Raw genomic sequence first — 22,446 nt, forward strand, 5'->3', positions numbered from 1 at the left:
GGCATGTCTGGACAATGTTATATCCTGAGTAATATTTTTTTTTTTAAATCCATATACATAAAACACACACATGCACGCACACACAGTGACATTTTAGACCTTCTTCAGAATACTGTATATACTATGGGCATCATGGTGCTGATCCAGAATCCTTACATTATTATTTATTACTAGAGCTACAATAATAAAGCAATGAGGAGGGGGAAGTAATAAATATGAAATAATGTCATTATGATGATTCCATTTGTTTCACTATCCACTCTGTGCAGGGGCAAAGCTTATTACATTTTTAAACTGTAGAGATACAATCATTTTACTGCTGTAAAATCCAAATTTTGTCTTATTTAAAATATAAATGTAATATAATCTGCTTCTTAATGTATGTTCTTTAAAATACAGCTTGTGTTTTAATATATTATAATTATAATAATTATTATGTGGACATGCATATTAGATCGTTTTTTAGTGAAATATAATCCCTCCAGAAAGGCAGGAAAAGCCCTGTAACTTGCTTTAAAACTAAATATGTTCTAAATACTTTAAAACTAAATATGTTCCCTAAAACGGTGACAGAGCTACAGACCCATGACAGCCTTACACAGGTAGCCAGCAGCTATGACCAGCACTACTTGTGCAGTTAATAAAAGGACAGGTAATGTTTGTCGCGCTGTTGCACACACAGCACGCTCGTTTGTTTCAGTTCGTCAGTTGCAACAAGACAGCTTACCAACGTGTATGTAATAAGCTAATACTCCTGTGTGCTACACACTACAGTGTTCGCTGTACACCTACTTACTGGTTTTGTCGCATCAGTCTGTGTCTCTGAGTTAACTTGTGTTTCTCATACAGCTCCGGACCGCAAAAAATGCGCGTGCTCTTTGTGAGCTCGTTCCCGGCTCGTAACCAGCGCGTTCTGCCGTCAAGGGCGATCATTGGTTAAATGTGATCATGTGACTGATGCAAGCCAGAGCCTTTTATTTAGCAAAACTGTGATTAATAGTTAAATATTATTGTTGAGGGGCACAGACAGGACTCCGCACGCACACACACATAAAAAAAAAAAAAAAAAATATATATATATATATATATATATTTTTTTTTTTAAAGTTGCCTTATCAAAAGGGCACTTTGGGCACCCATCAGGAAAGGGGCGGGTGCTCAAGCCCCTATAGCCCCCCCCCCCCCTCTGCACGTGCCTGAATCTTATGAATTAATGAAGCTCCCTTTGATAAAACATGAGTTAGAACATATTCCACTAAGTAATTAATCTCACTCATTGCCAACCTCCCTGGTCACACCAACAACTTGAAAAAAATGTCCAGCAGACATTACAGTGTCTGGTGGATGATTCAAATCTGGCCAGGAAATCCCAGTGAATATTAACATTCCATTACAGAAAGAGGTTAACTGAGAGGTAATCTGTAATGGACGACTCCTCTGGACCAATGTAAAGTGGATAATATGAGGTAGAAACGTCAAGGAAATTAAAAAAAAAAAAAAACATTCATCAAATTACTGATTCCAATCAAGTCTTGAGCTGCTGAGCAAAGCGCATTAAGGTCAACAATGGATAAACACTGATCAGTGAACTTCATAACTCTAGCTTGTGTTAATGACCAACAGCAAACTATTTTGACCATGTTGAGGTTTAAAACGTAGCTGCACACATAAACCTTTATCAAGTCTAAACTGCTCCATAGAAGAAGATGGTTTGCAAACAGAAGCCGATACAAAAACACTTATATGTAAACTGAAGGAGCTCCATTAGCACCAGAGTTAATTAACAGCATATTTTTTAACTCCTTCAGAACTTATAAAGCTGAGGTAGCATTAAAATTGTAAGAACTATAACAAAGCAGCTGCTAACCCTTTTACTTTCAGTTTATGGTTAGCATTTGTGCTAGTCACACATTGTACCAATGAAAAATAAATACATTGTGTGAATAATGACAATGTTGTGATGTGAATAACAATCCAGCTAGGATGAACTAACATGTTTCAGATTTGGGATAAATAGTATTTTTGGGTGAAGTGATGATTAAACTTCTCTTTTCCACATGTTTTAGCCTAAACATATCAACATGGGATGCAGCAGGTCAGAGAGGAAAAAAAAATGGAAAAATCACTGAAAAAACAAACAAACTTGGGAATAAAAGTGCATAAGTTTGTGTTAAATATGGGACAGTGGAGGATGATGTAAGTGTGCACTGCTCTGTGGTACAGCTCTGAGGAATTTTGACAATACTTCAAAAAACTGTCAGCAGCCTCATTACAGTCTCAGGAGTGATCTGTAATGGGCTGCTACTTCACATAAATAGACAGTAGTTATTTACTAAAGGAAAAGTACAAAAATCGCCACTATAAACAAAGCTGGCACTGCATATAGGCTGTTCCTTCCACTCTTCACTGGTGTTGATGTCTCTGCCACAGGTGTTTTGAAGGCAGCTGGGAAGACATTGAACAAGCATGAGTGACAGGATCAATAAATATGAACTTCTGAGAAAACCTAGTCACTAGTTAAAAAAATGGAGAAGCTGGTACAGACTAAGCACTAGGATTACACAACACAACTTCTTTATTACGTTTCCTCGGTGTGTGAAAACAATTTCCAAAAACCACAAACTGGCCATTTCACTCATTACATCTTGCTGCCAGGCTGAACCCTCGTTTGCCTTTAGAGTTGCCTCAGTTCTTCATGGCATAGATTCAACAAGGTCCTGGAAACATTTCTATGAGAATTGGGTCCATTTTGACATTATGACATCACACAGTTATGTTAGCTGCACATAAATTATGTGAATTTTTTTTTTTTTAATCCAACGTGTCTGACCTCACAAATGTGCTTCTGGAAGAATAGTCAAAAATTCCCATAAACACTCTTAAACCTCGTGATAAGCCTTTCCAGAAGAGTTGAAGCTGTTACAGCTGCAAAGGGTAGACTGACATCATATTAAACCCTGTGGTTTAAGAATGGGATGTCATTCAAGTTTATATGTATGTGAAGGCAGGTGAGCAAATACTTTTGGCGATATAGTGTACAGCCCACTTTGATCTTGAGTGGGCGGGGCTAGTGAAACTATAAAGTGGTTTAACCAGACATGGCAGGAGTTACCCTCTCCATCAGCAAAGCTTTCATTAATCATGTGCTAAACAAGGTATTAAAAGTTTCTAACATAATACATACTCATGAGTTATGATGATAAATGAAGGTGCTTCTATACTTGCAAATGCTACCTGTTTCCACAATAAGTGCAGACTGATCACTGATCTCAGAGCAGTGAAACTGGAGCCAGCAGTAGCTTGGCTAGTACAGTAATCTCCAGTTGTTTCTCTCTTTGATAGAGATTGCACCTTACCATTGTGCTCTTGTTCTGCCGTGCATTAAAAAAAAATGTATGTGCACATCTGTCAGGGTACCTCAGTGTTTGACCTAGTGTTTTCCATTTGGACTTTTGTCACTAAGTTTCCCATGTATGTTTCCAGTTTTATTGTGATAACCTCTTGTCTTTGTGCATTATGTTTAGTTCTACTTTGTCTGGGTCATTAGGGTCACTAGTTAGATTTATTCCAGCTGTGTTCTCACCTATTTCCAACTGTTACGGCTGTGGCCATGAGGACCCTGTGTGGGCTGTTTTCTTTCTGTGTTTCTGTACTGTGCTTAAGACTCTTTCCAGGTCCCTCCCCTAATGAAGAGTAGTGAGCGGCTGATTGGACCATGGAGCGGGTGACTACCTTCAAAAAGCCACTCTGACAGATCCACAGGGAGAGGGAGAGAGAGTGGAGCGAGCGAGTAGCTTGACAGCCGACGCGGCCCTGACCCTGGTTTTCCCAGCCTGTATTTTTATTGTGTATTTGTGTGAGCGTGAATTGTGAAAGCCGCTCCTAGTGCATTAGCTGAGAGCGTAGGCACTCTTGGGCTGAAGCGGAAGGGGTGAGCCGCCTTTTCTTTTGGAACCGTTTTCTCCTGTTTTCCGGGTAGGGAGTGAGGGATAGCTCTGTCATTTGTTTGTTCTGTTTCTTTCCTAGGGTTTAGTTAGTTTTTCTCTGGTGGGACTTAGTTGGTTTTGTTTATTATTTTGGCCTGGGCTCACCCTGGAGCTATGCTTCTTTTCCTTAAATAAAATCACCTTTTTACTCACAACTGGTTTGGATGTTTGGCTTGGGAACCAGGGCGGGGATTTGTCTCTCTCTCCTCCAACCTTATGTGCGTCCCTACACGCCTAGACTAGGGGCGTAACCATAGCTGGACTGGCCATCGGGCATACCGGGCACTTGCCCGGTGGGCCGCTGGCGATTTTTTGTTTTTATGGGCCGATGGATTTTTTTTTTTTTTTTTAGGAAGGGTATATATAATGAAAGGTGTTGGATGGGCCAATTGGTCATGATCGACTCTGGGCTGGACCAATTACAGCCGAGGAGGCTGGATGCACCCTCCCCCTTGTTTAGCAATCACGTGATTTTCGCGCATTGCATGCCGGGAACTCGTGGCAAAACAATCCAAGTACCGGCATCAAATGCAAGCATTTGCAGCACCGCAAAACGTTCATTCTCCGGTTCCAATACCTTCTTGTTTTTTCTTTGCCGCACAAAAAAGGAATGTACAAAACAAAAGGAGAACAATGCCGGTCCGTACAAAGACAGACTCGACGAAAAGACAAAGAAAAGATACGAGGAAAAAATCAAACCAGTGAAAGGGTCAGACCCTTACGAGCACACAGAGTGGACAAAAGACGTCAGCGTGCTGCCCAACTTTCACCACGCTCATATTTATAATTATACGGTTCTTGGAGTGAGTGCATACACTCATGAAGTTTAGTAACTTCAGGTCACTGCAACAAGCCCAGGTACAGTTTACCGACGGATGGGTACAGGACCTTGAAATGCACCGTGTAGAACGAAAGACCATCGTACGAACAAAGGTAAGTTTACCAGTCTCACAAATCGTCGTCATAGATACACATTCGTTAACCGTTTATTAATATAACCTTTGAGCTCAACGGTAATTAATTAGTAGTGGAAATAATTTCTGGTAGCATTACAGAAATGTAGCAATGACAATAATATTGTATGCTGTAATTGTACTGGGCAATTAGTGATACAAAACAACTGTTTTACCCTGTGAATAAAAGTATATGTTTTTGTCAATGTACCATGGCAATAACAGAAGCGAAACGCAATATTGTGTCAGGACAATTCACTATTTATGCACAATAAATAAAGGAGCATAGCGCGACAATTTCTGTTCAGCGCCAGACTTGCTTGTAACCTATATCACCAATTATGTTAAGAAAAATGACGTATTAACTACAACAGAAGACTGACCTTTGTGGGAATGCTTGGAGCAGACTAACATGTGAGCTGGAGTGTTCTGAGACGTTATATTTGGTATATCCAGACCATCTGTCGGTTCTTACTTCGGAAACATGGCTTAAAAAATTTCTCTTCAACGACGTAATCCGATAAAAAAAAAAAAACGATCTCTTTACCCGTCGGCTTCCCGTGGCTGTCATGCGACCGGCTATTGCAGTTAATAATACAACAGCTTCTTGGCATTTTTTGGGTTTCTTTTTATCGCTAATACCTCTTGCCACAAGTTCCCAGAATCCTTTGCGGTTTTACCCCTGAATGACGTCACATTTTCAATCTTTATCCTGGTGGGCCAGTCTCTAGTCAAAATTCCCGGGCCGATTTTTTGTCCCAGTCCAGCCCTGGGCATAACACCAACCCTCCTCATTATCCAGTTCTTTTAAGCCCTCAATGCCCCTGCATTTGGGTCCTCTCTCCATTTTCCACCCACTGAACATGACAGAATGACGAGACCTGTGACTCGAACACGGAATGGACCCAGCGGATTCTGAAAAATATGAGCTGCAGTAGTCAGCGCTTTCCTTTTTGGAAAGGAAACTGAGGTGGAAACCATGGTTCATGCCAGCTTTTCCTCCTTGACATGGCTCAGCAACTCTGCCTCCTGTCTGGGCTCTCCAGAGACTAATCACCCAGTTTCTCTGCTCCCTCCGCCAAGGGGAGGCAAGGCTCCCGCTGCTATTGCTCTTCTCATGCAGAGCACTTCCCTTGGGTGAGTGATATAGACATCCTCCTGCTCACCCCAAGTCAAAGATTCTGTTCACTCTGCTAAAGCGCTAGTGACTGTTCAGTACCCAGCTACATCCATAAAGACTGTTCCGCCCTCTGAGGCTTTCACGAAGGACATTTACGACTTTGAACCTGATCATTTTTCTCCTCCTGTGGTCATGCCAGAACCTCTCTCACTGCCTGTTTCTGCTTGCAGAGTGGTTCAGACCCAACCTACTACTACTACTTTAGTTTCCTGGCTTATGGTGGCTAGGGCACAGCCAGTCCCTGTCCTGGTTCCTAGAGGGGCTAGGGCTCAGCATGTCTGTGCCAGTTCCTCAGGTGGGGGCAACTAGTGTCCAGCCATCGCCTGCTCCCAGAGCGAGGGCAGCTGAGACACAGTCCACTCCTTCACCCGTACCTGTTCCTCGGGTGGGGAGGGCTGGTGTCCAGGGAGTTCCTACGCCTGTTCCTGCTCCTAGGGTTAGGGAGGCCAGGACCCAAACCATCCCTGCACATTTACCTGTTCCTCATATCGCTGTAATAAAACCTTCTTAGCCAGCCTGGAGTCCTGCATTTGGGTCATCTCTCCATATATTGTGAGTGTAGTTGATGGGCATTAGCCAAGATGGCATGTGAAACTGCTTACTTGTTGAATTCAGTTGTGTAAACCCGCAAAGAGCAGCAGGTCAGCTGAACACATCATGTACACTAAGAAAACCTACTGAAGCTCATATTAATTATGTAAGTTGTGATTATTTTCCCCATGCTGAGACACTACACAGGTCTTAGGGTCCCCCCACCTGCTGAATCCCACTGTAATACCATACTAATTTCTCTTTTTAGGAGTGGAGGTAAAGTTACTCTCTACAATGTAGGTAGCACGAAAAAAAAAAAATCTATAAAATTTACTGTATGTATCCTACATAAGCAGATTCAAACAGAGTACATTCATTGCAATTCTAATATTATATTTTGATAATATAGCATGGGGTTTAGTTACCGTTTCATTCAAGGAGATACCTTTAAAGTATTAAGTAGTATTAAGTTGGCTATGTAGATATTTTAATATACAGTTTGTGAATTTTCCCAACCTGAAATGACACATTTGTTTATTCTTTTTATTCATTTATTTTTTGACTGTGATAAAGCTGGAAAAATGTCCCTTAGTGTAAGAAACACACTAATTGGGTATCCCTTGATTATTCAGGTCAAAATATTTCTTTCCTGTCTAGTTATTGTCCTGGATACCAACAAAGGAGATGGTGATGTCATCTTACCTTTAACATTGAGGTCACATGTTTTGTAGCTACTTTCTCTGTTAAGGACAATCACACAGTCGTATGTCCCCGTATCGTTGAGCCTCACATCAGTTAAAAGACATTCAAGCCGTCCTTTCCTGGCTAGCCGTGGATTACAATGTAGTCGCCCTCTGTAGTTCTCATCTGGGTACACTTCAGTGTCACGCTCACTGTCATAGAAGAAAATCTGTGTCGTCCTTCTCACATTCATTAGGTCTATTAGCAGGGAGTCAGGAGGCCTGTTCGTGTCAAAATGGAGCAGCCAGATCATTGTGACGTTAGTGTTTTCTTCTGCACGGTAGACCTCCTGTTTTGCACTCACAGTGAATTTAGTCTGACCTTCAGGGGTTAAAAAGAAACCAACACAGAATAATTAGGAGTAATTAAAAAAAATGCTCAAAACTAAATGAGTATATAAGCAAATAGCGGACAAATTAAGCCGTTAGACTGGGCGTTCAAATTCATTAAGCACACTGACAAGCTCAGAAGTTAGACTGCTCTAAAGAAAATAAATCTAAATACATTTTTTTTAAAGGTTTAAAGTATGTACATGTCTGTATGTGTACATGTACACACCCTAAAAACAATTCATCAAACCTGTTACCACCACTTGATTAAATGCATGGCTGTAACAGAAAAACTCAAATTTATTATTGAGATACGTCTTCTGAGCTTTTGGGTTCTGTTGACTTAATAATTTTGGTAATTACATCAACCTAATATTGCACTACCACATGTAAGTAATGCTACTATTTAGCAATGTTATTTAGCCATTTTGAACTTTAGCATATGAATGGATAAGACTTATATACATATATTATAAATTTTGCTATCTAATTTCAATCACTTTCTTTTTTTTAAACCAGAGTTAGAAGCCTTTAAACTGTGAATACGTCTGTGAGAAGGGGTCCTGTAGAGTTGGTCTGTTTGCCTCACACGTTCTGTCTTTATAAAACTTGCCTAACACATTATATTATATTGTAAACTATTTCGGTTACGCTTGTGATAAAGCTTAACTGAAGTATCGCTCTTGATCTTAAGACCAGTATCTATCACTATTACCTTTCTTGGAATAGTTGCGTTTTTGGAAATACTATGTTAATATGACAATATTAATGATATCAGAATCCTTTATTAATTCCTAACAAAAGTATGTAAACAGTTCCCAGGAGTCAAACCCAGGCCGCCTAGGTGGAAACCAGAAGGCTTAACCACCAGACTATATGGGAATATGTTAATAAGCTTTCAGTAGTATGATCCTGGCAAAGACTATGTGACTCTACTTGCCATTAAAACTTTACATAAGCAATGTGTGCTTTGAAAAGAAAATATTTGTGAAGCCTGACATTTTTTTGTAAAAATGGTCGAAGTTTCTCGGGGAAATAACCACTGCAAGCCTTGAATCTACTTTTATGGCTAAACTTGACCACTGGACCCCAAAACTGATGGATGTAGTTTCATCAAGGGAAGTGAGAATCGGGCAGATCAATGACATGCGTCTTGAAGTATGATAATTATTAAAACTTTGGCTTCAAAATTCAATTTGTTGGTTTATACTTATTTCAATACTTAGAGTTTTTTCTTAAATGGCACAATCGAAGTACCCACTGAACCTGGAAGAGAACCTTTTCATGGAGTTTGGTGGGCTTGGTGGTTATCACTATTGTCTCACAGCATGAATGGCCTGGGTTCAATTCCACCAATTTCTGTGTGGGTTTTACATGTTTGTTTGGGTTCTCCCCAGGTACTCCCGCTTCCTCTCACAGTTCAAAGACAGGCAGTTAGTGGTGGGGACAGGTTAATTGGAAACAATAAATTGCCCATAGGAATGAATGTGAGTCACTCTCTCACAACTTTGAAATCATGTTGCAAAACCCATTTATTCAGAACTGCATACCCTTCATCATGATTCCGTCTTAGTCACTTTAGGTCACATCTTGATCAATAATCGCCCCATATCACACACATGTCAGTGGCCCATTCAGCATAGGTGTTGGCCATTGCAAAAGGCTCCTTAAAAATTTTAAATAAGGAAATTAGGGCTTCACTTAATCATTTCAGTGTCTGCATGACAAAATAGAAGTAGAAGTGGAAGAGGGAAACAAATTTAATAACAAACTGGAAATTTCTAATTAATTATTATAACTTGAGTTAGATATATTAACCAAACATCTGCTTTGGGAGGAATATAAAACAAAAAAATAGTGAATCTGTTTTTATTGACTTGTATTATGATATCGTAATTTTAAAAAATAAATAAGAACTAAACTGATGATCTAAATTAATTAAGATTTAGTTAGGATAACAGTGTATGATATAATCCACTAACCTTTTTTTAGATTTTCTTTAACATACTGAAGAGTTTAAGGCTAACCTTGAAAAGCAGGTGTTTAAAAAAATTGGTGTGCTGATTGGTGACCAGTACACGCCCGGATCTGACAATAAGACTACAATCAGTGTGGTGGAGGGAACAAAAATCCTTGAGGGACAGGACATGCCAAGGTGCTGTGCTCTACACATGTGCATAATATCACATAATAGAACTCTGTTACGCATTGCACAATACTGTTAATTATGTTGTTATGAAAACTGAGTCTTGTATGTGTAAAACTGATTTTAAACGTTTTTTACTGCATTATATAAAAGAAAGATGCAAGACTTTAAGAGGTTCAGAGTGCATAGAAAGTTAACATGTATTTAACAATTGGTTGAAGGTAGTCCTTTTGCTAAATGTTTTTTTTTGTAAGTGGAGTTACAGATTCAACACATTTGTTACTGTGGCGTTAAACACATAAAGGCTGATTGTGTAAATTTACTTTGATGTTACAAACGATTTACTGAAGGCTAATGTGTTTATACATTTTGGGGAAAAAACATTTCAAGTTTATTTTCAATGTTTAAACATAAAGTGTTGAAATATCTACAGTTACATATAAAATCATTAGTTGCTTAGACAATGTTGACTTAATTTATTTAAGATTAATTTATTTAATAACCTATTACAAATGCAAAAACAAGAAAACGCTAAAATAAATGATGATGAAGAAAATCAGCAAGTTAATTTTTTTAAATGATTAATGATTAACTTTTGTAATGACTGTGATTAACTGCATAACAGATTAAATACTTTTAAATAATGTAGAAAAATTGTTAAGGAACATATTAATTGGTTGACTTAAAAACATTTTAAGGTGTTTACTCAAAAGTAAGTAAGGGTTCATTAGAATGACTTTTGATTGTAGAGACAAAATTCCCTTAACTTTATATAGTTTGTGGGTTCAATATAATTTTGAAATAAATTGTCGTAACTCAAAAAATTAATTTAAACTGACATTTTTTTAGCTTACACATTTATTTTTAGAATGTGTATGCATTAGAAACAGAAACATTAGGAGCTACTCACCGACTACAGCACAGAAGAGAGTCGCTGTTAATGCTGAGAAGAAGAGAGCTGTGCAGCCTGGCATTCTTCATTGAGCCCTAAAGAGTGAAACCGCAGAACGAGAACATTTAACTACATCATTATTTACAACATTTATTAAATAACTCATATCACAGCTCCAGTAGACAATCAAGTATTTTATTATATAGTGCATCTTAGATTATCAGCTGTTATGTAATACATTTATTCTGACACGTTTTTTTTGTTGTTTTGGGGTTGTTGTTTTTTTTTTTTTTTTTTAATCTTTTCTGGACATCTGGCAGGAACACAGGCAAGCAACACATGGAAGGAGCAGAAAATAATTTAGGCCCTGTCAATGCAAGGCGGAGAAATGCAAACGACTTTTTTTTTTTTCAATTAGTTGTGATGTTTTCGTGGGTTTCAATTTCAGGCCACTGTTGTTATAACATTCCATTTTAAAGCATACAGATGTCAGGAAAATCGGGAGATTTCATTACACTGTATGATGCAGCAGGCCTCAACACAAATGTACTTACTGTCGTGTCTTTGTTTCCCGACTCGGACGCAGAAGCAGCCTCAATAAAAAGAAACCCAAACTTTGATCGTTCTCTCAAACGTTCTGCGGTAGAATCCACATTTCTGCTCATCCAGAGCTCCGACTGTTCATCCAGCTGCACATGGCTCCCAACATGGGGAATAAATAAATGACGCAGCTTTTCAAGCAGAAAAAACTTTCAGGACTTCCTCGTTAGTTCAGCCGAAAAGCCCTGCCCACCCTTTCAAATTTGCACACGTCTCAAGCCCGTTTCATAATTACAGCTGTCCAACACACTCAAACGCGGTCTAGTATAAACTTCATCTTTATTAACCGAACAATCTGTAACAGCGTTTGACAATATTTCAAAATAATCACTGAAATATCCTTTACATTTAAAGCATTCGGTCCCTACAGCTGTCTGTTGTTACATCTGCTTCGCATGTTTTGCTGTGGTTCCCCATTATGTAGCAGGCGCGCGGGGGGTGACTCACGGCATTTCCCTACACACTTGTTAAATAGCGGAGTGGTAGAAGTCTGTTGTCAGAGTATTGTCTGAGCAAATGGTAATGACTCAGTCGTGTTTCGTGTGGAAATCCTCCAGTAATCAAAGTCTTTTTGGGATTATTTTCGCCTGTTTTACTGCCACCTTGCTTCGCTGTCACCCCAGCCGTCCACAACCTGAGGGTCACTTCAGCGCTCGCCAGTCTGCATTACCTTTCCTTCGTTTGTCACCTTTGGATGTCAGTCACCCTGCCCGCCTACACTATCATGGCCAACCCCGCCACGAGGTCCACGCACCTCGTCCGAGTCCTCAGTAAATGTGTGACAAGTAAGCGCTCCAATTTTTAGACTGAAAAAAAGAAGACTGACCACCTTCTTGGGTTTATGTGTTTTGAATTTAAGTGTTAATTTGACTCAGTTGTTTAAGTTGCTGCCAAAGTAAAACATCTGTGTGCAACCAATGTCCACCATTGAAGTATCTCACCTTTCCCTGTTTACTAACGCTCGAGTGTCTCCGTGTGCGCGCTCCCTCGCCTCCTTAATGTTTTTGTGTTTTTCATTCTAAATAAATCTGTTTCACTACTACCAAGCGTGTCTGAGTGATCTGCTACCGGGGTCCACTTGTGTTATTTTTAACAACCGTTTGATGCATGGTTACAGGACACATTATTCAAAAATACTTTGTACTCCTCATCCAGCGTGGACGGACAGGAAGTTCATACAGACTGGGAGATGAAATAAATGTAGCTGCAGACAGAGCATAGAAATAACGTAAAGTGACAAAACGTGTTAGTTGTTTGAGGAGTCACATGAGTATATATGTCACTAGTTTAATGTTTAATCAGAATCAGAAATAATAATGATGCTTTACTGCTTTGAATGGTTTCTGTTTTGAGATGTTGGGCCGCAATTTAGCAGAACAAACAACAAACACATAAAACAATATTAAAAGCTCATATTTCACATTTCCTCTTTTACCACAGTGAGAAGGGCCTTGAACTGTGTGGGTTGTGGGGAAGGGGAACTATGTGTTCTAACCAATGACCATAATTTAACTGCAAAGTCTGTCAGTCTTGTCAGACACAAACAGAGTTCAGGGAATTTATCCAAATTCAGTTCATTCAGGTTTTCAAAGACTTGGGTTTACTGTATATTGCCGCTATTATCAGTGCCGGCTTTTGATATGGGCGACATGGGCCGTAGCCCAGGGCTGCATCGTGGTGCATCATGTATTAAAAAGAAAAAAAGGTTGCTCGCACCCTTACTGCCCTGACATCATGCCAGTGCATTCTTGCGATCGCAAAGGCCGTTTTCTATTGCCCATTTGCGTACTGGGTGCCCTCCATCCATGAGGTGCGCCTGCTGCTTGCTGCACAGGGAGGAGAGGGGCGGGACGGCGGGGATGCTCTGGCTGGCTGCGGCATCTAATAACCAACTCGCAATATAAAAAAAAAAACAAAAAAAAAAAAACTAGGGCTATCAAGGTTAACGCCGTTATCGCTATTAAGGCAATTAAAATTTTTAACACAAGCAACCCATCTGCAGCGCAGAATGGGCAAACTTTGAGGGAGGGAGTGCACCAAAACAGGCTAGGACCAGGGGTGGTCCTAGCCTGTTTTGGTGCTATTATCTACAGCTGACCCGAATTCATCAAATTTTGCAAACACAAAATGTTGTTGTGGCGATTAGGAGGTTGAAGGTTTCACAGTCACGGGGTAAACCCCACAACGCTGCCCTGGGGAATTCCACCCATATTCTCTGGGTGAAATTCCCCAGGGCGGCATCGTGGTGGGGGCGTTTGAAACACTGCAAATTACTAAGAAGGCACCCAGGTCTGCAACACCTGAGACACGGGCGTGGTTCAGAGTGTAAAATAAATAATTTATTAACAGAAATGTAAAACAGACATCAGAAGAGCCAATAATTTATTTGCGTGTGCTGTTAGCTGTTTCAGAGCTGTGGCTTACCAGTGGGCGATGCATAAATAATCACAAACCACGGATGATCTTACCACCAGGGCAAGTAGTCACCTCCACTTTTGGCCTTTAGATCGTGAGTAAAAACATAACTTATTAATAGACTCAAAATCTGAAATCAAATATGTCCTCTGTGATTAACACTACTGCACAAACATATTGGTGACCTGCAGCTAATAAAAGGGCATCATTCCAGTGATTTAGCAAAATTAAGCATTTATAAATCCATCTTTCAGAAACCAAACACTCAAACTACCAAATAAATTTAATCTTCAGTTTAGAGCAGATGACCTATCGATTAGTACTGTGAAGATGTTACAGAAACAAACTTCACTAATTAGATAACTTACATTAAAAAAAACATTAATAGCTTCCATAGATCCCACATGTGGTTTAAACACTGTTATAAAAAGGAGACTTCAAAACCCAAGTAAAACACACAGATCAAATGTTCTGGGTCACCACAAAAATCTAACACAAAAAGCTGACTCTAAAGCAAATTACTGCCCAGTTACTGAAAGGACAGGAGGAAACCCAAACAAAATGGAAAAAAGGCAGCAAAGGCCAATAGTAAGCTTCTGCAGCACCAACCCTTGAACACAACTCTTAACTTAACTGAGTGCAATATATGAATGTACAGCACAAAATAAAAACATACTCGTAATCCACGGGGGGAAGACTTCAGAGGAAACAATCCCCAGGTGATCTCTACAAAAGCAATCAACCAAAAATAAGTATAAATAAAATAAAACAAAATAACACCTACTACTGATAGTAGGACCATGTAACATGACTGGCCACTAACCAGTCATTAGCAATTAGCAAATATAATATTCATTCTGCTTTGCATATTTCGCACAGCCCAAAAGTGACATTTACACAGCATACAACAAAGTCAAGTACACTTATTAAGGCAGGATTGTATTACTGCAGCTCGTAATGGGCCAACGTGTTGGTGTCATCTGCAAGCAAAGAAGTCCAAATGTGACTTAATGGCGCTCAAAAATTTAGGCGATACATTTCCACATGGGGGTGAGAGGTCATTCATCAGGGACACATGTGTGAGTCATTGTACTTCAAAACCATGTTTTAAATCAAAGTTGGGGAATGGTACTGCGATGAGGCCCATACAGGGACTATTGTAAGATTGTTCAGGGGTATGAAGGTCATTCATCTCATGCTCCAAGTTTGTTCTCTTCTTTATAACATGGTAGTTAAAAATAAATAAAGAATGTTCTTGTGCCACTGTGATAGCTTTTGATAGGTATTCATGGCTCATTTTCAAAAATGCACTCCTGCACCAAATTTTTGGAAAATTTATGTTTAATTGATATTGGGCATTTTATTTTACATCTTAGTGTTCTGTAACATTTTTGGGGTTGTCCAAAGGATCCAAGGGAGTGGCTGCTTTTTGTCTCATTTTAGTTTTATTCATTTTAGTTTCTTTTGCAAGGACAGGAGGGACACTGGAGTGAAGAAGCAGCCAATGTTTGACTGCCATCATGGAAGGAGATGAGCAACAAGCAATGATCCAATGCATACAGGAGTTGGAGAATGAACTTGGAGACTTGAAAACAGCATCTGTGGGTACTAGGTTTGTCAGCTGTCCCGTTTTAGCTGCGACATAATGAGCAAAATTGGTTCATCCCTTATTCTACTTTAAATGTCACGTATATTGACTGTTACTTACGATATCACATACAGTTCATATTTACACTATGTCCAGCTGGTTGTGCATTGTGCTTCGGCACACCACAGCGTCCCTTATTTGATAGTTAAAAAGTTGTCAGACCTAATGGGTTCAACAGGAGCTACAGGAAGTGAGTCAGAGACTGAGATACAACCCTGTATGACAACATGCTCACTGACTCTAGATGACTGGATTGAACAGATAAGAGACCTTGTGCACACAAGAGGCCCAACAGAAGAGGAGCAAGCTCAAATTGTTTGTAATGTTTTAGAGGGTAATGCCATGGATTGAGATACAGTGGGGCAAAAAAGTATTTAGTCAGCCACCGATTGTGCCAGTCCCCCCCCCCCCCCCCCCCCCAAAATGATGACAGAGGTGGATTGAGGATTGAGATAGTTTTTTGCCAAATGATCAAACAGAAAATGATGAGAAAATTTTTGGTGCTCTGAAAGAAACTTAAGGTTGTTTCGATTCTCACATTTCTTTGCAACACAGATTTTTCAACCGTAAACAATTAGTAAGCGAATCTTTTATTGAATTTTCTCTTTCTTTGATGGCCTTAATAGATCAAATTATTAAAACGGATGAGGAGGCAGAAAGAGAAGCATCAAATGATCTACGTGATCAATATTGTGACATGTCAGAGATAAGACATTGAAGATCAGGCTGGGAGACGATCAGTGCCAATCCACAGTGGACGATTCGTGAGATGAGAGCTGAAGCGATCAGTATAAGAATCAGGATCTTAGGCCCAGATATAATCAGTCTATTTCAGTTTCTGCAGATATACAAGCTTCTTGTGAAAGTTTAGATTCTAGATATGATTTAAACATTCAGAGCTCATACAATGAAAAGGTTCAAGTTAAGCCTGATCACGCAAACACACAGCTGCCCCTCCAAACTCAACCCATCCCCTCCCCCGTATATGTGCACATTGTAAATGCATATTCAGAGCAGCACAATGTCATACCTTTTTACTTACTGTCTTTATATTTAGATCTTTTTAAATTTATAACTTGTAGTCCAATGGCAATTAAATGTAGTGAAATTATGTTCTGATGACAACTAACCGTTGTATGTTCTGAATTACAGTAAAGTGTCTATTCTATTCTATTTTGTTCTATTCTAATCTAAAAAGCTGTTTGAGCCAAAACACTGTAAAAAATGTCAGTCAGAACATTGAAGTCCTACATTCACCCAGTAAAATCAGTAAGGCACACTTTAAACTGTTTAACGAACACTCACATTTTATATTTCTAACTAAGTTTTTTTTTTGGACAAATGTTTGGTTTTAGAAATGATTTAAAAAGAATTCATATCTATAAAAGATGAAAAGACTTGGGGAGAAAATTGCCACTTTATGTAACGCCTCAGCTCTGAGTCATAATGGAATGAATGATGTGTTGTCAAAAAACAGACGGCCACTAAAAAAGACACACTCATATCTGTATAACTCTGTCAAATAGGTACAAATACAGATAGCTGGTGTTTGCTTTGAAGAATTGGCACCCGTTTAGTGGTTAGAAAGTCCCCTCACATTATCGAGTTATGCAGTTTCAGTGCAGAATAAAACAAACCAGCGGAGACTGAATTTTGTTTCAGATTATGCTAAACACAGAAAACAACAAATTATCCTAAAATTTGTTAATGTAAATTATTATGTGCAGTCATAGTGAATTTGAGATTCATCAGTAATAGAAACACATTTAATTAATTTTACACAAAAACAGTTTAAACTTTATTCCAGTCATGTGATCTGTATTTCTTCTTCAGCTCCTGTGAGAAGACAAAAAACATCCAGTGGCTGTTGTTTGTCCTTTCTATAACAATTTGAAAACAGTTCCGAATATTAAAATATAATAACACTAATAATGATTTACTTATAATAAATTATAGCAGTTATAATAATAATATATATCCCCTCTGCTGTTGCCTCATTTTACATGAACTTTTCATCCTGAAAAGGAGACCTAGTCTCTTTATTTTTATACAGCTTTTGTTAGTACAGTTTTGCAGTATTATATTAGTATATACACATATATATAAATATGCAAGGCCACCTGGGTTGGCTGGTAGACTGTTTACTTAGCTTGAAGGGCGAAGGACACTGTCTCAGCTGAACTATGGACACGCACACACATACACTTACACTGATAAGCACTCACACATCCCCCCTCCCCTTCCAATGCCTTCGATGCTTGTTGCCTCCTGGGAACACGAGGCGGGTCTGGGCCCGCGCTGGAGAGTCGGCGCAGTGGCAGGATGGCTGCTGTGTTGCCTGGAATTACTCCTTATCCCCTACCCAACCCTGTTGCTGGTCAAGTGCTCTATAATGTTGTACTGTGGACATTTATGTGCTTTCTGTGTAGAGGAGTTTTTTTTTGTTTCCTGTTCTCATGCTGTCCTCCTGTAGCCCAGCATGAGTAGAGGTCTCTTTTTTTCCCTCTTGTACTTTCCCATTGTACATTTCAGTGGTTTTTGCGTAATGCAACCGTTCTCTGACTTGTATCCCCATGTGATGTCTGTGTTGTGTGTGTAAGGTCGGGGGGCGGGTTCATTCCACTGCAGGGCAACCTGCCACTGCATGTGGTGAATAAAATTTGAACTTGAACTTGAATTGTACTTCTCACATTTATCCTTTTTTTCCCCCAACTATTATTTGGCATAAATAACATTTCACTTTATTTTGCTGTGTCATTCTGTGCCAGATGTGTCTGATGCAAAACTTAACCTCCTGTGCATGTGGATGAGGAGAAGCTTGCATGCATATCATTATAGGAAGATGGTTATGTTTCAGTTCAGTTTAAAGGTTTGGTCTCTTCATCAGAATACTCTCTTGTTACCATTTTGTCACTTCTCTCTTTTTTACAGACTTATTGTGTCCTGAGTTGTTCTTAATCTTCAATCAGCATTTTCCGGGTTCACCACAACCACATCGTCACAAACCTCATTGTTTATCTAGCAGTGCTCTCCTGAACTAGTTTCATTCTTGCTAATCTAAATGAGACTGTCACTGCATTATTAAGTGCTGTCAGGCAGCATGCAGTCTTACTAGGTCTAACTAGATGACAGTGTTTCTTTTTAAGTTGCAATCTCTTTGCCTTTTATCCCAGTTTAGTTATGTTTAAAAATAAAATGTAGAGTAGATTTCGATAGATATCAATTTCATCAGTTTCCACACTGACACATTCATATTCCAAGCACTCATTTAAAATGGTGGCTCCTCCCTTTCTGTAACCGTTGACACGATGATTTGTAGTATCAGAGTTTCATTCATGGCTTTCTTTCTCATGCATGAGGTTAACTCAGGGTGAAGACATTCAGAATAGATTAAACCGAACTTGATCACCTTTTCTGAAACCAAAAACATACTGCAGGCCTTTAAGGTGGCTGTAATTTAAAAAAAAAAAAACTCATCATTAATAGCTTATTATAAGATAATCTTCAACCTTCCTTTTATCTCAAAAATGCTTAAAAGATTAGTTGTAAAACAGCTTATTGATCATCAAATGATCTTCTGATGGCCTCTGACAGTGGACTCATATCTGTGGTCGTCCTATTATATTGTATTGTGTTATATTGTATGTACACGCTCGCAAAATAGTTTTCAGTGTGGACAAATTGCTTTGTATTGTATGGTATTTTATTTATTTATGTAGCACTAAATCACAACAACAGTTGGCTGAAGGTGTGTTATATTGTAAGGTAAAGACCCTACAATAATACAGTCCATGTTTCTAAAGTAGAATCAGAATGGCGATCACTTTAAAATCTCTTTGTGCTGGTATTCATTTTTCTTTGTGTTTATACCTAAATGCTAGTGATGTGTCGGTCGCGAACGAAATGGCTCTTAGAGCCGGGTCTTTGACGTGAATGACGCGAGCCGGCTCCTTATCGCGAGCCCTGGGTTTGTTTTTTCTTTCTCTCACCCTCTCTCTCGCACTTTTGCTTCACTCCGCACGCGAGCCTTGTGCTTTGTGCTGGGAAGAGGGGGGAGGGGCGGTAGTTACACATGCTAGGTAACTACAGGAGGGAGAGAGAGAGAAAGAGAGACAGGGACAACAACGTCACATTAGAAAGGTATAGTAATCATCCACAACTATTTTCAGTTGCGGATGATAAAGGATTCAGAAAGTTTATTCATGCAGGTCCATATGACAGAGAATATGCATGTTCTTTTTGTTTTCATATTTTAATTTATATTTAATTGTGTTGTGGTTTGCAGTGTTTTGTGTTGTTTCACTTTAAAGATGTTTAAAAGGAAAAAGCTGAAAATTTAAATAGTTAAAAGTTGAACCGCTAATAGTTGGCTTTTGTATTATATGATTTATTTATTACATTTTATGTGGAGTGAATAAATAAAAGTATATTAATAAAAATAAAAATACAAGTCAGCCGCAAAGGAGCATCACAGGGAACTGTGCTGTCCCCTCTTCTCTTCACCCTGTACACCTCTGACTTCTGCTATAACTCTGAATTATGCCATATTCAGAAGTTTGCAGACGACACAGCCATCATGGGGTGTATCTGGGATGACCAGGAAGAGGAGTACAGGAGCCTGCTGAGGAACTTTGTCGCATGGAGTCACACAAACCACCTGCAACTCAACACTTCAAAGACTAAGGAACTGGTTGTGGACTTCGGGAGGTCCAGAGAAGGTCCACTGCCAGTTCAGATAGAGGGGGAGGAGGTGGAGGTGGTCAACACATACAAGTACCTCGGGCTGTGGGTGGACAATAAACTGGACTGGTCATGCAACACAGAGCACCTGTATAAAAAAGCCCAAAGCCGACTGTACTTCCTCACTAGGCTGAGGTCTTTTAACATCTGCAGGAAGCTCCTGAGGATGTTTTACCAGTCGGTGGTTGCTGGAGTACTTTTCTATGCTGTGGTGTGCTGGGGGAGCAGCACAGCAAAGAAGGACTCATGCAGGCTGGAGAAACTGATCAGGAGGGCTAGCTCTGTGGTCGGCATGAAGCTGGACACTCTGGTGACAGTGGCAGAGAAAAGGACATTAAAGAAACTGCTGGACATTATGAACAATGCCAGGCATCCTCTGCACATGGTCATAAACAATCAGAGGAGCCTATTCAGCGACAGGTTGCTTCTCCCAAAGTCAAAAACCAACAGACTTAAAAACTCCTTTGTCCCACACGCCATCAGACTGTTTAACTCCTCACTGGAGGGGAGAGGGAGGAGAAACAGGGGGACAAGGGAGGGTGGGAACAACTGAGCTGTAGGTGCTTCTCTACACTGTGCAATATTTGCAATATTTGTTTTTTGTTTTGTCTTTTTTCCTTATATTTGACTGTGCAATAATCACTGTGCAAAATGAGCAATCCTATTTATCCATATTGTATATTCTGTATCTATATATGTGTATATGTGTATATATGGTGTACTTATGCTTATATCCTTACTCTCATTCCCCTTAATGTATCTGTAACATGCAACTTCTTTCGGTGTTTTGCTACTGGAAACTGAATTTCCCAGAGGAACCCACTCGAGGGATTAATAAAGTTTCATCTAATCTAATCTAATTTACAGTGGCCCCTAGAGACAAAGCACGTACAAACTCCAAAACACGTACAAAACACAACAGAAGTGCTCCAGGATGCTCGGCACAGTGTTGAGCTTTTGTTACCTAGTGGCTACACAAGCCAGCAAGTACCAATGACCGGATTTGGTGTGTGGTAGTAACAGGTAAATGAACTTTTTTTAAATTATTTGAATATATATGAGTGCTTGTATATAAATACACAAACAATACACATATTCTTTCAATTGTATAATTTAAGTGATCTAGGTAGCTCTGTTTTGGAAGTTCAGTAAACGCTAGAAATGTGTATTGGTGTTTGTATGTGCTTTGGAAGTTGGACGTGCTTTTTGGAGTTTGTACGTGCTTTGTCTCTAGGGGCCACCGCACATATTTATATATAAAAATATATAAACAAAACCACTTTTTTTCCCATTAATAATTCCTTTTGTGCATAATTTTATATATTGTTAATAATAAATTAATTAAAGCAACAAAACAACCTGAAGAGCCGGTTCGGAGCCGAAAGAGCCGGTTCTCTAAAAAGAGCCGGAAATCCCATCACTACTAAATGCTAAGAGAAATATATGTGCCTCCAGCAGGATAAGGACTTTTGTCGCTGTGTGGGACTGTGGTTTCAGGTTTATATTGAAACAGTATTATACACAACACTTTTTCTTATGAGTATTGCAGTACATTACTTAATTACTGCCAGAAGAAAGTAATGTGTTACTCTATTCATTACATTACTATTGAATTTCTCTGTAAATTGACCTGAAACACACTATCTCATAATTACATTTCTTTTTTTGAGCAATGACCCAACGCAGATCACAACAAAGAGGGGAAATACCTCCAACAGAAACATTTGACTATTCAACATACAATTAATTTGCATGAATGTAATGACTTTAAATTTTAAACAAATATAAGAATGAAGACAACGGGGTTAACCCAGAACAGTAATGTTGTTGGTAATGGTGTTTTAGTTTGTTTGTTTCATAATTTGTGAATCTAGGTATTTACAGATTTTGTCTTCGTTTATATGAAAGAAAGTATACTGTGGTGGGGTTTGTTTGCTTCTTTGTTTGATTTTTTTGTATTTTTCGTTTTGCTTTGCTTTGCTTTTGATTGATATGTGTTTGTTTAATTTAAGACTGAAAGAAAATTAAATGAATGAGAGGTAAAACCTGAGGGGGTAGGGCCAAATAAGTGCGTACTTCTGCCTACTCCTTTTCAAACGAAAGAATGGAATGATATTTTTAATGATGATGAATGTACATATTTGAAATAAAAATGAACCGAACCGAACTGAACTTTGACATGCTTGTTTTAAATATTTTTATTACTTTTTCAACAACATTCAAAGGTAGTTTCCCATAATATGCTGTTGTAATAGAAACCCTTTTCCCCCACCCTCACCTCCCGC

At 39.1% G+C, this 22,446-nt stretch overlaps 1 long non-coding RNA gene across 2 annotated transcripts; it reads right to left on the reverse strand.

Annotated features, from left to right (window-relative positions):
* Nucleotides 1–1,188: 1,188 nt before the first annotated feature.
* Nucleotides 1,189–12,462, reverse strand: LOC147335014 (uncharacterized). Of its 2 annotated transcripts, XR_015128510.1 has the most exons (4): nucleotides 11,313–12,462; nucleotides 10,777–10,853; nucleotides 7,353–7,712; nucleotides 1,189–2,445 (listed from the first exon to the last, which is right to left on the reverse strand). It is a non-coding gene; the product is annotated as an uncharacterized LOC147335014 (long non-coding RNA). The 2 variants fall into 2 exon arrangements; XR_015128509.1 differs by lacking the exon at nucleotides 11,313–12,462 and having other exon boundaries at nucleotides 10,777–11,012.
* Nucleotides 12,463–22,446: the final 9,984 nt, after the last annotated feature.

The sequence above is a fragment of the Aulonocara sp. 'chitande type north' Nkhata Bay genome, linkage group LG3, assembly GCF_057382095.1.
Source record: "Aulonocara sp. 'chitande type north' Nkhata Bay isolate Kocher_YH1m ecotype deep benthic linkage group LG3, A_spYH_male_GT1.1, whole genome shotgun sequence".
In the NCBI taxonomy this organism is placed as follows: domain Eukaryota; kingdom Metazoa; phylum Chordata; class Actinopteri; order Cichliformes; family Cichlidae; genus Aulonocara; species Aulonocara sp. 'chitande type north' Nkhata Bay.